Source organism: Panicum hallii, chromosome 4 (genome assembly GCF_002211085.1).
Source record: "Panicum hallii strain FIL2 chromosome 4, PHallii_v3.1, whole genome shotgun sequence".
NCBI classification, from domain to species: domain Eukaryota; kingdom Viridiplantae; phylum Streptophyta; class Magnoliopsida; order Poales; family Poaceae; genus Panicum; species Panicum hallii.
Window position 1 is genome coordinate 16,836,035 of NC_038045.1, and position 13,994 is coordinate 16,850,028.

A 13,994-nucleotide genomic window follows, 5' to 3' on the forward strand; every position below is an offset into this window, starting at 1 on the left:
ATCATGCTCTGTTCATTATTCTTGCGCGCTCCGCGATCATTGTGTCTGATCATGGATGCAATGGCCGGGCCTTGCTTCGTTTATATTGATAGATCCGATCTGTTATGGCTGGTTTCTATTTGTTAGGGATTTAGTTCAATATGTGCACGATTAGGCCTTGCAAACGGGTTGAAAGTTCCGGCAGTATGTTAGTATCGGATCTTAGCCTGAGTAGAGGTTTCCTTAGGAATCGGCTCTTAAGCTGCTTTTAGGATCTCTATTTAGGTTGTTTATTTCGATGCTTTGCGTATTCGTTAGGCTCAATCACGTGTAGGATGTTCCGATCGTGTAGTGAGGGCTTAGCTATCGTAGATTGGATTAGATTGATATCTATAGAGCAAGTTTTATCTCATTATTATATACGTACGTTATCTGTCCCGAAGATCCGATCCGGTATTGATGCGATCGGCTCTTTATAGCCGATACCGGGGAGGAGCGATGAGCCGATCACGGCTCGGACTAATCTTTGCAAGTGTCTGTGCTTACAGGAATCTCACGAATCACACCTTCCTGATCGGGTGCAGGATTAGGTGGCACGCCTAGCAACTCCAAGCCAGGGTGCGCGCCAGATCGCTGGGCCGTTGACCGAGGGACCGGGGCCCACCAGCCGTCCCGGAAGCCTCCCGGCTCCTCGTGTTGCCTGTCGTTGCTCGTCGGTGGGTTTCGATCGACAACAAGATCTTGATACATTTTGGTGCTACCCGGATGAATAGAGAATTTAGATAGATGTGCTTCATCAAGGATTTGTTTACGAAGTTGATGATCTTTTGGTACAACAATACGATTGTTGAACCATAGGACTGCTTGATGATCTGTATGGAAACACTTATATTTGGCTTCTCCCTACGATAGTTTTGATTTGATAATTTTGATACCTTAATCATGTGATTGCGACATGACGATTCTATCTTGAAGAGTAGACTCGATAGATAATAGATTTAGACTACCTTAAGGAATGATCTCTAGATTGAGTTTCCTCATCTGATTGCAAGAGAGTATCACTAAAAGTTGCTATGGATAAGCAATGACAATGTGTCTTGCGGCTAAGTGCATCCGCAACCACATTGGCTTTGCCAGGATGATAATGTACCTCAAGATCATAGTCTTTGATCAATTCTAACCAACGCCTTTGCCTCACATTCAGGTCAGCTTGGGTAAAGATATATTTGAGGCTCTTATGGTCAGTGTAAATGATACACTTAGCACCCATAAGATGATGTCTCCAGATTTTGAGAGCGTGAATAACTGCTACCAATTTAAGATCATGAGTTGGATAATTTTGCTCATGATTCTGAAGTGCTCGGGATGCATAAGCAATGACCCGGTTGTTTTGCATTAGGACACAACCAAGGCCAATTCCAGAAGCATCGCAATAGACATCAAAAGGCTGGGTGTTATCTGGCTGAGCTAGCACTGGGGCAGTTGTCAAAAGTTTTCTCAAGGTGTGGAATGCTTCATCACACTTATCATCCTAGCGGAACTTAACCTCTTTCTTAAGTAGCTCAGTCATGGGTTTGGCTATCTTGGAGAAGTCTGGAATGAATCGGCGATAGTATCCCTCCAATCCAAGGAAACTTCGAATTTGATGGACTGAAGTTGGAGGCTTCCAATCCATAACCTCCTGGACTTTGGTTGGATCAACCGATATGCCTTCACTAGAGATAGTATGTCCCAAAAATTTCACACTATCCAGCCAAAATTCACATTTCGAGAATTTGGCGTAAAGGCGATGATCACGTATTCGTTGAAGAACGACACGTATGTGATTGGCATGGTCTTCTTTAGTCTTGGAATATATCAGAATATCATTGATGAAGACCACGACGAATTTGTCAAGTTCCGGCATAAAAACTGAATTCATGAGATACATGAAATATGCCGGGGCGTTAGTAAGATCAAATGACATAACCAAATATTCATATAGCCCATACCTGGTCGAGAAAGCCGTTTTTGGAATATCACAAGGCTTGATTTTGATCTGGTGATAACCAGAGCGTAAATCGATCTTGGAAAAGACCTTAGCTCCAGCTAACTGATCGAATAAAATATCAATGCGGGGAAGTGGGTACTTGTTTTTGATAGTGACCGCATTGAGTGGTCGATAGTCAACACATAATCTTAGGCTATTGTCTTTTTTCTTAATGAAGAGAGCAGGGCAACCCCAAGGTGAAGCACTTGGGCGTATGAAACCTTTATCAAGAAGATCTTGAAGTTGGATTTTTAGTTCGGCCAATTCATTTGGAGGCATGCGATATGGCCTTTTTGAAATAGGAGCAGTGCCAGGTTGAAGTTCAATGATGAGCTCGATGTCTCTATCTGGTGGCATTCTAGGCAAGTCATCTGGAAAGACATCGGGATACTCACAGACTACAGGTATATCTTTTACTTTGATATCTGTGATGGCATATGTGCAAGAGTGCAGGTATTTCTGCCGAGGCAGATAGAGGGTAATGACTCCTTGATATGGTGAGTTAATCTCAATAACTCGGGAGGAGATATCTAACAGTACTCTATGTTCAGTCATCCAATTTGTCCCAAGTATTATATCAATACCCTCTAAGTTTAGCAACAGCAAATCAGTTTTGATTACTCTGCTGCCTAACTGAATTGGCACACTTCAAACCATTTGGTTGGAAGTGATCTTGCCTCCAGGAGTAGAAATCATATATGAACCCTGGGTAGGACAAAGATCAAGTCCTATTCGGGTACCACAGTTGTTACTAATAAAACTATGAGTTGCTCCTAAATCAAATAATGTAACAACTGGTTTGTGGTGAATAGAGAATGTACCCGACATGATGGGGGCTCCGTCCGGAAGTTCTGCAAGGGTGGTGAAGTTAATTCGCCCTTGTCGGACTTCCATCATCGGCCTTTTACCCTTGTTCTGGTTACGCTGATTGAAACTCTGCCCTTGGTTAGGTTTCTTGGGCCGCGGACAATCCCTGATGAAATGATCCGCACTCCCGCAATTGAAACAGACATAATTGCTGCCTCTCTGTTGGACTTGTTGAACATTTGGCCTTGGGCCAAATTGCTGTGGTTGTTGCGGAGGTACGGGAGGTTTATACCCTCCTTGTTGTTGAGGTGGCCTGAAAACCAATCTACCAAACAAAACATTCCGCTGTGGCGCTCGGGGCGATGCATTCTGAACGAATCGATACCGCGAGGGTTGAACGCCCGTGGGTTCAGTAGAAATCCTGCGCTTCTTTTTGGCACGGTGTGCCGTGATACAATCCTCCTGAGTCAGGGCCATGTTAACAAGCTCACTAAAGGTATTCACCTTTATAAGGTTCAGACATTCTTTGAGCTTGGTGCTCAAGCCCCGATCGAAGCGATCCTATTTCTTGGCATCATTATCTGCGTGATAACCCGCGTACTGACACAGGTGATTAAAAGTCTGTGCATATTGCAATACAGAGCGGGTGCCTTGAGTAAGTGCCAATAACTCATTCAGTCTGCGCTCCATTAATCCCTCAGGTATATGATGTGCTCGGAAAGCATTTCGGAATTCTTCCCAAGAGATGACATGGCCTTCAGCTTGCATCGCACAGTAGTTATCCCACCAGATACGAGCAGCTCCACGTAATTGCTGGGCAGTGAAGTGAGCCTTGCTAGAGTCCGCACATGGAATCAAAAGGAGAGAGAACTTTGATTCAATGGTGCGAAGCCAAGCATCGGCATCAAGGGGCTCCTCCACTTTACTGAATAGCAGGGGCTGGGTACTGAAGAAGTCTTGGTAGTTTGCCACCTGAGGCTCATCGCGACCTCCTCGTACTTGCTGGCGCTGTTGGTTTTGCTGTGCCTGTACCAGCAGATTGAGGAGTTCGGTTTGCCGAGCCATCACCTCGGCTAGATTGGGAGGTGGCGGTGGCGGTTGTTGAGAACCACTGGCTTGTTCTGCCCGGAAGCCTTCCGGGGTTCCACGCGTGGCTCCAACCATCTGAAATAAAGGAGACGTCCGTTATTAACCACATGACCTTACTCCCAATTTCAGAAGATACAATATTCAAATAAACAATGCACATATTCCATTCAATCATCTCATTTCAGAATATAAAGATAGGGAACAAAAGGATAAAACATGAGGCTTATATTACAATGCAGATTTTGATTGTTTTCCACATCATACATCCGAAGGATCCATACCCAGGCCATCTATGTTACAACAAATGGCGCAAAGTCTAAGTAAGCTACGTGTTATCTAAGGAATTACACTTCTCACAGGTTACATCTAAAAAGTCAACGATTTGACAACTAGAAATCGTCGAAGTTGCCTACAGAAAACTGACTGCCAGAAGAAGAATGGTGGGGACTAAGAACAGGGTCCCCATGCTCAGAGTCAAGCTCTGAGACCCCTTCAATTTCCTCTAGATATTCTTCTTCGGCCTTGGGCACTACAGGTGCAGCGGGAGGTATTGGTGGCTGCTGCAGTTCTTCAAGGTGAGCCTGGGCATCATCAGCCTCAAGGATCAGATCATGGATTTGTTCCTGAAGGAACTCAATGATGGTATTGCGCTGAGTGATTATATGATCACTCTCGTTGATCTGATCTTCTCGATGAAGGATGGTCTCATCCCATGCTGCGATGATCTCATCCTTCTGAGTCACCAAGGCTCGAAGTTGTTCAACTTGAGTGATTTGTCTATCAGCCTCCCTATAGTGACCTCGCGCGGTATTGATCAACTGACCCATCTCGCGACGTAGTAGCAGTTGATAGTGATATTGCACCTTCATAAACCGCATAGTACCCCGAAGTGCTTCCTCGGTGGAACCTTCTAACCTGTGACCTTCAGGGACTATCCTGAGGTTCCAGTCTGGATCATTGGGATCTATGGTAGAACATATACCGATCGGCTGTCCTGCAACTTCTCTCGGATGTTGATTACAGAAAAGATAAATGGCTTCCAGTGCTGCTCCTTCGATTGTGTCCACTATTCGATAGCCCATCATGTCAACTTCAATGGGCTGCCATTGAGAACGAAAAGGATGTTGAGGAATAGTCATTCTGACTCGAGCTCGATGAACGCCTTCTTCCTGATACTCAACTGCATCATATTGTGGAGGCTCTGTATAGTAGAATGACCTTAAAGATTCCCAAAGTAAATGAGGAAAACCCTCCCAATGCAGGGCATTGGTGTGGAGATGCCCTGCCGGATCCCAAAAGACGTTGGAAGGGGCTGCCATCTGCAACAAGAATGCAAATGGTGAGATATGTTTACCCTGCTAAGAAATCACAAGGTAAATAGAATGAGACAAACGATTCTGATAACAGCAAGGACTGGAAATCAGATGAATACTTAAGGTACTCAACCAAAGAAACCCATACTAAAAATAAACAACCTACTACATATCCTTAGAAAACCAAAACATACATTATATCCATGTATTTGATGATAAATTATGTATGCACGTTCTATTCAACCTCACAACCAAAACAACTGCCGAATATCTTCGGACTTACGCAATTAGTTTCGGTGGCATAACACATACGTCTCTCACTAATAACTAGTCGATAAGTCCTATACGTCCTAATTCCGTAATCGTGGTTAGTGTACCTGCAGGAAATCACAATATATATCCAATGAACCTTTCATGCCAGCATGTCATGAAAGCGTCCCCAATCACTACTGTTCACTATAGAAACAGCATCTGTACCATTACCGCCGTACAGACAACGTTAACATACGTCGTCGAAACAACGTATTTACGGGGATACCGCAACATGCAGGGGTATGAACAGCGATCGCCATACCCTGCGCCGAACCATCTACTCCCAATATATTCAACCTAAGTTGATATATTGGCAGCATCTCAAGTAGGCCACTGCTTGAGAATCAGCGTTCGGCTCGCATCACCGACGGGAAAGCCAAGCTCTCTCAGTTGGCTGAGGATCCTTACCTCCTTACCTCACCATCGAAGGTGTCGTTACAGAAAGTAAAGTTGGATTGTACATGAATTTAAGTTTTTACAGAAAAGTAATGCTGGTGGTTAGAGTTATATACATATATATATACCATAGCCACCTCTAATTCCCTTAGATATCACCCTAGGGCTTTACGTACTAAGCACAAGCCTTAACGAAACCAACATAGTTTTACAAAATACTTGGTTGGTCAAATTTTATACTAAAAGTATTTTTAAGGCATTTCAAATCTCCAGTGTACACTTGTTAGCTCTGATACCAGCTGTGGCAGAACCGACAAGAATTACACCGGCTCAAGTACGCGAGTCCACTCTTGAGGGCTTCAACGTACTTCAAGTAGTATAATCCCTTGGCCTGTTGGGTAACGTCCTGATAAACCACCGAATGCAGGATCAAACAAGGTACCTCGCATGAAGGCGAGTCCAGAGATACAAAAGCCATCACATTTTCATCACAGGCAGTTATATTACACAAGTGTTCAAAAGTAACATAAGTTACCAACTGATGGAAATTATTACAAAAACAGTTTTAAGTTTCCAAGTCATAGCAGCGGAGTTTATAACACGGGCACTGTACACGTCGCCAGCTCAGATACCATGCTAGCCCTAGCATGATATCACTCGGAGGGGTCTGCGTTGGTCGGGGACGGGTCCCACTCCACGGACCAACCATCAGGCAGAGGGTAGGGCCACGGTACAGGCAAAGCTGAGTCGTCAGGGAGATTACCTGAACAAAAGTTACAAGGCAAGACTGAGTATTCTAATACTCAGCAAGGCTTACCCGTTTATGGTATACATAGCCATGAAACTAGACTTATGAAGGCTTTTCAGGTTTAGGGTAGGGTTTTCAGCTGAAAAGCAACAAAGAGTAAGTCCTTAATTTTAATTTTTAGCTTTCAAATTCTATGTGATTATCCATTCTAGATAAGCACCTATAGCTATTCAAGCATGGTGGAATCTTTTGGTCAAACATCATCTTTGCTAACCATATAATTGCTCTTGTTACTCTATGTGGTAAAGGGATCAAGCAGTCTCAATCTCCGTGAGAAACGGACGATTCCTGAATCGAATTTCAGCCTTGCAAGGTAAATCTAACTCACACGTTTGGAACATCCAGCGATTGTTCCGAGCAACCGTTTGCCTTTCATTCCGACTCATGGATTAGAGCCACCACAAGCGACTGCAGGACCATACGCACATCCAATATGCAGGACATATGCCTGTAGAGCGACTATACTGCCATACTCCTGGTTGCCCTGCAACACGTATTCCCACACGTCGAATCAAGTAACCAGAAGAACCAAATATGAGTGGTGGGAGGTATGTCCACTCCTCGGGCCGATTGGTTACTAGGCTTACCGCTTACCATATTTCGCGGCATGTGGCTAGTACTTTCAAATGTTTAACCACCACTACCTCACACTGCGACCTTATCCAATTCAACAACACAAGACGGGGTATCATCTCAACCATGATACCTCACATAAATCCCGTCCGTCATCCTTATAGTGAGTACAGGAATGTAAACATTACAACTCCTATATCATGCGAGTGACAGGAAATCACCCAACTTCTACCGGTCCTATTAGCAGAGCAGCTATTCGGACTCAAGTGCTAGTATCCAATACATTGGTTCCTAAGAAAATGTAACTAGGGTTTCTCATACAATTCCTATGAACTTAATGCACAGATAGATATAAGAAACATAGGTTGCAATGTAAATAAAGTAGGGGTTATGTCCGAGGCTTGCCTTCTTGCGTAGGGTTGGGGGCAGCAGTGTCAAAGTTTTCCGAACTTTGGTTCGGAGCTTCAGTTAGACCTTCGATGGCGCTCTCGGGGTCTTCAGGAACTTCTACGGCTTGATCTGAGATCAGTTCGTAGTCGCCGTCGGCGAGAGTAGTCGAGTCTACATGATATGCAAAGATGTAAATTAAGGGATGCATACTCTTTTATTTTATTTCGCGATAAAGTTGTAATTCAAGAAAGCATAACTTCATTATTGAACACATCTTTTATTTTCCTACTGGGCAGTCATTTATTGAGTACTCATCATTCTATGTAGTTACATGAAGTAACAGGGTTGATTACCTTAAACCTTGAACTAATGGCATTAGGTCGCAGGTTGGGTTAGCTTTAAACATTTAAACTAATTATAACTACTAACTTCATTTATTTGCTTAACTGATTATTGATACTAACTCTAGGTTATTACTTAACTATTGACTTATTTTTATCTAGTTAAGGCATAATCTTTATCACAGCATGTTTTATTTGTTTGGTGGTGTTACACCTAATCCTAGGATGAGAATTTAGTGACAACTTATATCACTCAAGAACAGTACCTCAAAAATATTTTCATGATTTTTGAACATTTAAAACCACAGATATTAAATATACAAGGTTAACCATGCATTATTCATAATTAAATGCTACATTAAGAAAATATTACATAAATAGTAGGTTAATTATTTTTCCTAAGTATTACATAATAACACAAGATTAATGCAACTGGTTTCACATTTTTATCATTTTTCTATCAATTACTATGCATTTCCTAAGCCCACAACTAACTAAACTTAGCATTTAAAATAAAGCACAAAATATTCAGAAACTGAAATTCATCTCTTAAAGAAAGTTGTAGATCTTCAAGAGAGGATTCCAACAAATTTTAGTTGGCATTTTTGTGATTTTTCCTTGATTTGATATGGATTTTCAAAGTGGACAGCATAAATTACATTAGGAGGTCCTTAGAGCACTATTCCTATGAGTCACAGGCCTTGCAAATAACCCCCTTGGTTTTTGCACCTTCTAACCCGGGGTCCTCAGCCTCGGTCAGAGAGGGGGCATGAGGTTTGACCGGTGTGATCCAGCGTTGGCGATCGCCGGCGGTGAGGGGAAAGGAATGGGGAGGCACCTGTGAACCTTTGCGCACCTGGAGACACTTGGAATTTGTGCGGGGGTGACTTGTAGCGGCGGCACGACAGAGACCGGTGGCCGGCGGCGGAGGTGAGTAGTGGGCGCGGCGGTCCGGTGGCCTTGGGCGGTGAGGAGGTGGTTGAGGAGCTTCCTGGCGGTATGAGGAGTCTTGGTGCAGGATCAATTTGAGTTGAGGAAGACCGGAGAGGGTTGTCCCACGGCGAGCAGGAGGCGGCGGCGGGCGGCGCTCATCGGCAACGGGGCTCCGGTCGGAATTGGAGAGCGATTGGGGGTCGGTGAGCACGGGTAGAGGTTGGGGAAGCTCGCAAGGGGGTTGATTGGGGCGAGGGACGCTTGGTGGCGGCTGCCCACGGCGAGGCCGAGCGGCGGCGGGTGGAGTTCGCCGACGCGCGTTGGGAAGTTGGTGTAGTGCGCTAGGGATCCAATGGAAGGGCCGTGGAGCTTCACGGGGTTGATGTAGTGCTGGCTGACGGGTCGTGGTGGCGCGGGAGGGCTCGGAGGGAGCTGTCCATGGCGAGCAGGCGTCGCCGGAGTGGAAGAAGACAGACGACAGTGGAGTTTGGGTCTGGCGTTCGGGAATTGGCAGAGGAACCTGAGGAACGGGGTGTAGGAGCCCGTGCAGTGCTGGTGCACGTGAGAAGTAAGGTTCTGGGGCTCCGCTGTGGACTCTCCATGGCGACGGTGAGGTGGTGGCCGAGCAGAGCTCTGGGCAGCCGTGGCGCGCGCAAACGGGGACAGCAGGGAGGGGAACAGAGCTGGGCTCGGGGAGAGGACTACGCGTGGAAGGAGGAGAAGCAGGAGGTGGATGGTGGTGGCCTGCACGCCCGCGGCTGGGGGAGCTGCACCGGCGGCAGAGCAGGGGAGGCAGAGGAGCAGAGGACAGAGGGGGTTCAGAGGAAGAAGAAGAGAGGGAAAAGGTCCGAAGGACTAGTTTGAATTTTTTAGAAAGTTCAAGGGCCTCTCGTTAAACTAAAAATTCTCACTGATATAGAGATCAAATGAAGGAATGCCCAAAACGAAAATTGTAGAGTTTTTCAAGCTCTACAATATTGTTTTAGGGCTCAAGTTCAAAAACTCAAAGTTTGCAGCTTTTCATGTTAAATTTTGAACAAAGGTGGAATTTGAATTACCTTTGTCCTTACCAAAGGGGATTTGATCAAATTTTGGATATATTTACAAGTTATCATGAAATATCATGATGACTTGTATTCTTACATGTTAGTCCTTAGATAAATATGAAGGTTTCTTTTACACATCAACTATTTTACATAAAAGGCCCTATGGTTTTTGTTTTATTTACACTTAGGTCCCTATTCTACTTAAAGGCTTATTGTCCTTGGAATTTAATCTACCTTTTATACTTTCTTTCTTATGGTAATATAAATTTGACACCTAGTATTATATTTCTCCTAGGTTTTAGTGCTATCTGCCATTTCACCCAATTTACACTCAAGGACTTATGTTTTATAGGAATTACAAATATACCCCAAGTCTTTTGTGCTACCCACATGTACCATAGCAAGCCTACATATATCACACTAAAACCTAGTGTCTATGTCTCTAATTACCTAAATGTCACAGCATGTGTTATCACCATAATTCGGGTGGGCCAGAAAGATGGGCCGAGGAGAAGATGGGCTTCAAGGTTAGTCATAGTGGGCTTGCGAATCGGACCTTATGCTGGTGTTTGAGGCCAAGGTTGGCCATGTATCTAGATAGGCATGTGTGTTTAAATAGTTTAGATAGAGATAGTTAAGATTTGTGTCGTGTTTAGTTAGGATTGGTTAGGGAAGGCAAGTCTACAGACTATAAATACGTACCTTGGATAATCAATAAGGGAATCGAATCAATCATTCACCAACAACTCTCGGCGCATCGCCACCTCTGTCCTAGGGTTTCTCGGGTAAGTGCCGTGCAGCCCAGATCACACCCTGTGTGATCGGGGCAGCATTATCCTTGCTTATTTACCTTTTGTCTTTCTCGTTCTGAAGCGTTATTGATGACGAGTAGCACTAGTTATTTTAACGTTTATAGAGTAGCATCGGTTCTTTCATGCTTTATTCACACATCATTTGTTACCTGTAAAAATTTAGCTTAACTGTGCCCGATCTCGGGTATAAGGACAGCGCCTTGCTCTGTTCTTATTTAGTAGATCCAATTTGTTATGGTTAATCTTTGTTCATCAAAGATTTAGTTTAATATCTGGATGATTAGGCCCTTCAAACGGGTTGAATGTTCCGGCAGCGTGTTTGGTGCTTTATAACAGCTTAAATAGGGATTGTTCCGGGAATCAGCTTTGGGTTGGTTTTTAGACCTCTGTTTAGGTTGTTGTTTCCTTACCTTCCGTATCTGTTAGGTTCAATTACGCGTAGGATGTTCCGATTATGCACTGAAATCTTTAATCATTGTAGATTGGATTAGCTTAATGTTTACAGAGTGAGATTTATGTTACCATTAGACAAATTTGCGTTATTTATAGATCCGATCCGGTACTGAACACAATCGGCTCTTTACAGCCGATATCGGGAATCATCCGATTAGCCGATCATGGCTCGAACTAACGTTTATATGTGTCTGTGCATGCAGGAAACTGATCAGGTACAAGGTCAGGTGGCACGCCTAGCAACCCAGAAGCCAAGACGTGTGCCGGATCTCAGGCCGTTGACCGAGGGACCGGGGCCCACCAGTAGTCCCGGGAGCCTCCCGGCTCCTCGTGTTTCCTGTCGCTACTCGCTGGCGGGTTTCGACCGACAACAGTTATAGATCACGGGATTACCACTAGCTGCGCAGATGCGAAACTTGTGTCGAGCGTCCAGGCAGTGTAGTCGATCAGCTTCCTTGTCCTCGCCGCCTCATCCCACATCCTGCTCCTGAACTCCTCTCGTGTGGTTCATCCAAGTGCTACAGATACAACACCTCCAAGGTATCCACACATACAGGAAGGAAATGTCACACGCCAGACTACTAGGTCCAAGGGTGCAACTAAGGCATGGGCGTGAGAGGCGCAGCGGCTGGTGAGGCAATCTTTGTCAACCCTAATCCACGCACCCCACCCCTTATTATGTAGGCGTCCCCGACGGGCCTCTAGGTCTGAGGCCCATTAGGACACCTAAGCCTTGTCTAATTCAGATTCTATCCTCATTAGACTTCCAGACCCTTAAGTGTACAACCCAATAGGTTCATGTACGTATAGACATGACCCGAGTACTCCTACTCGGTCATTAGTTAACAGCAGCCTGTAGCAAGACGTGCCAACTCCTATACGCACATAAAGATCGTATCAGACGAACCATCACAACATTATGTACATGACATTCCCTTTACCTCACGATACTTGGTCTAGCTCCAAGATGAACTCTCTTTCTCGATCCTATGATTCGGAATCCCTCACTAGGTTAACTCTTAACCTTATATAGTAGCATGGCTATGCATTTCCGGATCCTATCACTCGAGTGGCCCAGAGACATCTCTCTCAATTAGAGAGGGGCAAATCTTATCTTGATTGACCATACCTCACAGCATGCTTCGTGACAAAACCCGAAGACTTTCTATATAACTACCTAGTTACAGAGCAGCATTTGAGAGCCCCTAGGTAGGGCAATTCACATCTTGAGAACATGTGACAGTCTTAGGTCAAAGGACCAAGCGTACAAGTTGTGTAAAGAGAGGACTATATAATTGTCTCTTACGTTAGGTCAGTCCAGCCACATGTCCATACATGCGCCCACATTATTAGTTTGACATCTCTATGTCCATAACTTGTGAAACACAGTCATCAACCAATAGATGTGCTAGTCTAATGTTCACATGTGTCCTCACATGAACTCCAACTAGGGACACCTTTTAGAATAACCATACAAGTTAGGAGTTTCACAAACAATTCATATAATTGTCAATCCATACAAGCATCCTTTTCTTGGATATTCAGTAAACACATTACAAATCGTGGATATAATCAAATACAATCATCTCTTTGATTGCCTCTAGGGCATATTTCCAACAGTCTCCCACTTGCACTAGAGTCAATTGAGAAGATATCTAATACCCATGGCTCTTGTGTGCGCCTCATGCTTAGGTTGCAGGAGAGGCTTTGTCAAAGGATCTGAAACATTCAAGTCTGTGTGTATTTTGCATATCTTGATCTCACCCAGTTCCATGAACTCTCGAGTAAGATGAAAACGCTGTATAATGTGTTTGCTCTTCTGATGATTCCTTGGCTGCTTCGCTTGCGCAATGGCCCCACTGTTATCACAGTACAGATCCAGTGGGCTGACGCATTGGGAAGCACACCAAGCTCAATAAGGAACTTCCTTATCCAAACACCTTCCTTCGCGGCTTCCGAAGCCACGATGTACTTGGCTTCTATTGTAGAATCGGCCACCATCTCCCGTTTGGAACTGTTTCAGCTAACCGCACCACCATTTATTGTGAACACAATACCTGATTGGGACTTTGAATCATCTTTGTCAATTTGGAAACTAGCATTGCTGTAACCCGTTACAACGAGCTCCTCCTCACCTCCATAGACTAGGAACACATCTTTAGTCCTTCTCATGTACATAAGAATGTTTTTCACCGCTGTCCAGTGACTCTCACTGGATCAGACTGGTACCTGCTTGTGACACTTAGAGCGTATGAAACGTCTAGGCGAGTACTTATGATTGCATACATGATAGATCCAATTGGTGAGGCATATGGAACTCTGGTCATGCGATCCCGCTCATCAGCTGTCAAAGGACACTGAGTCTTGCTAAGACGTATGCCATGTGACATACGCAAGAACCCTTTCTTCGCCTCGTCCATGCTGAACCGTTTCAGCACCTTGTCAATGTAAGTATCTTGGCTTAATCCTATAAGCTTTCTTGATTTATCTCTATAGATTTTGATGCCAAGAATCTATGCCGCTTCCCCTAAGTCCTTCATCAAAAAACTATTTTTCAGTAAAGTCTTTACGAACTCAAGCATAGGGATGTCATTTCCAATCAGTAATATGTCATCTACATATAGGATTAGAAATGCAGTAGAGCTCCTTCTTTCCTTTTTAGAAACACAAGCCTCTTCTTCATTCTTAATGAAGCCAAACCCCTTGACCACTT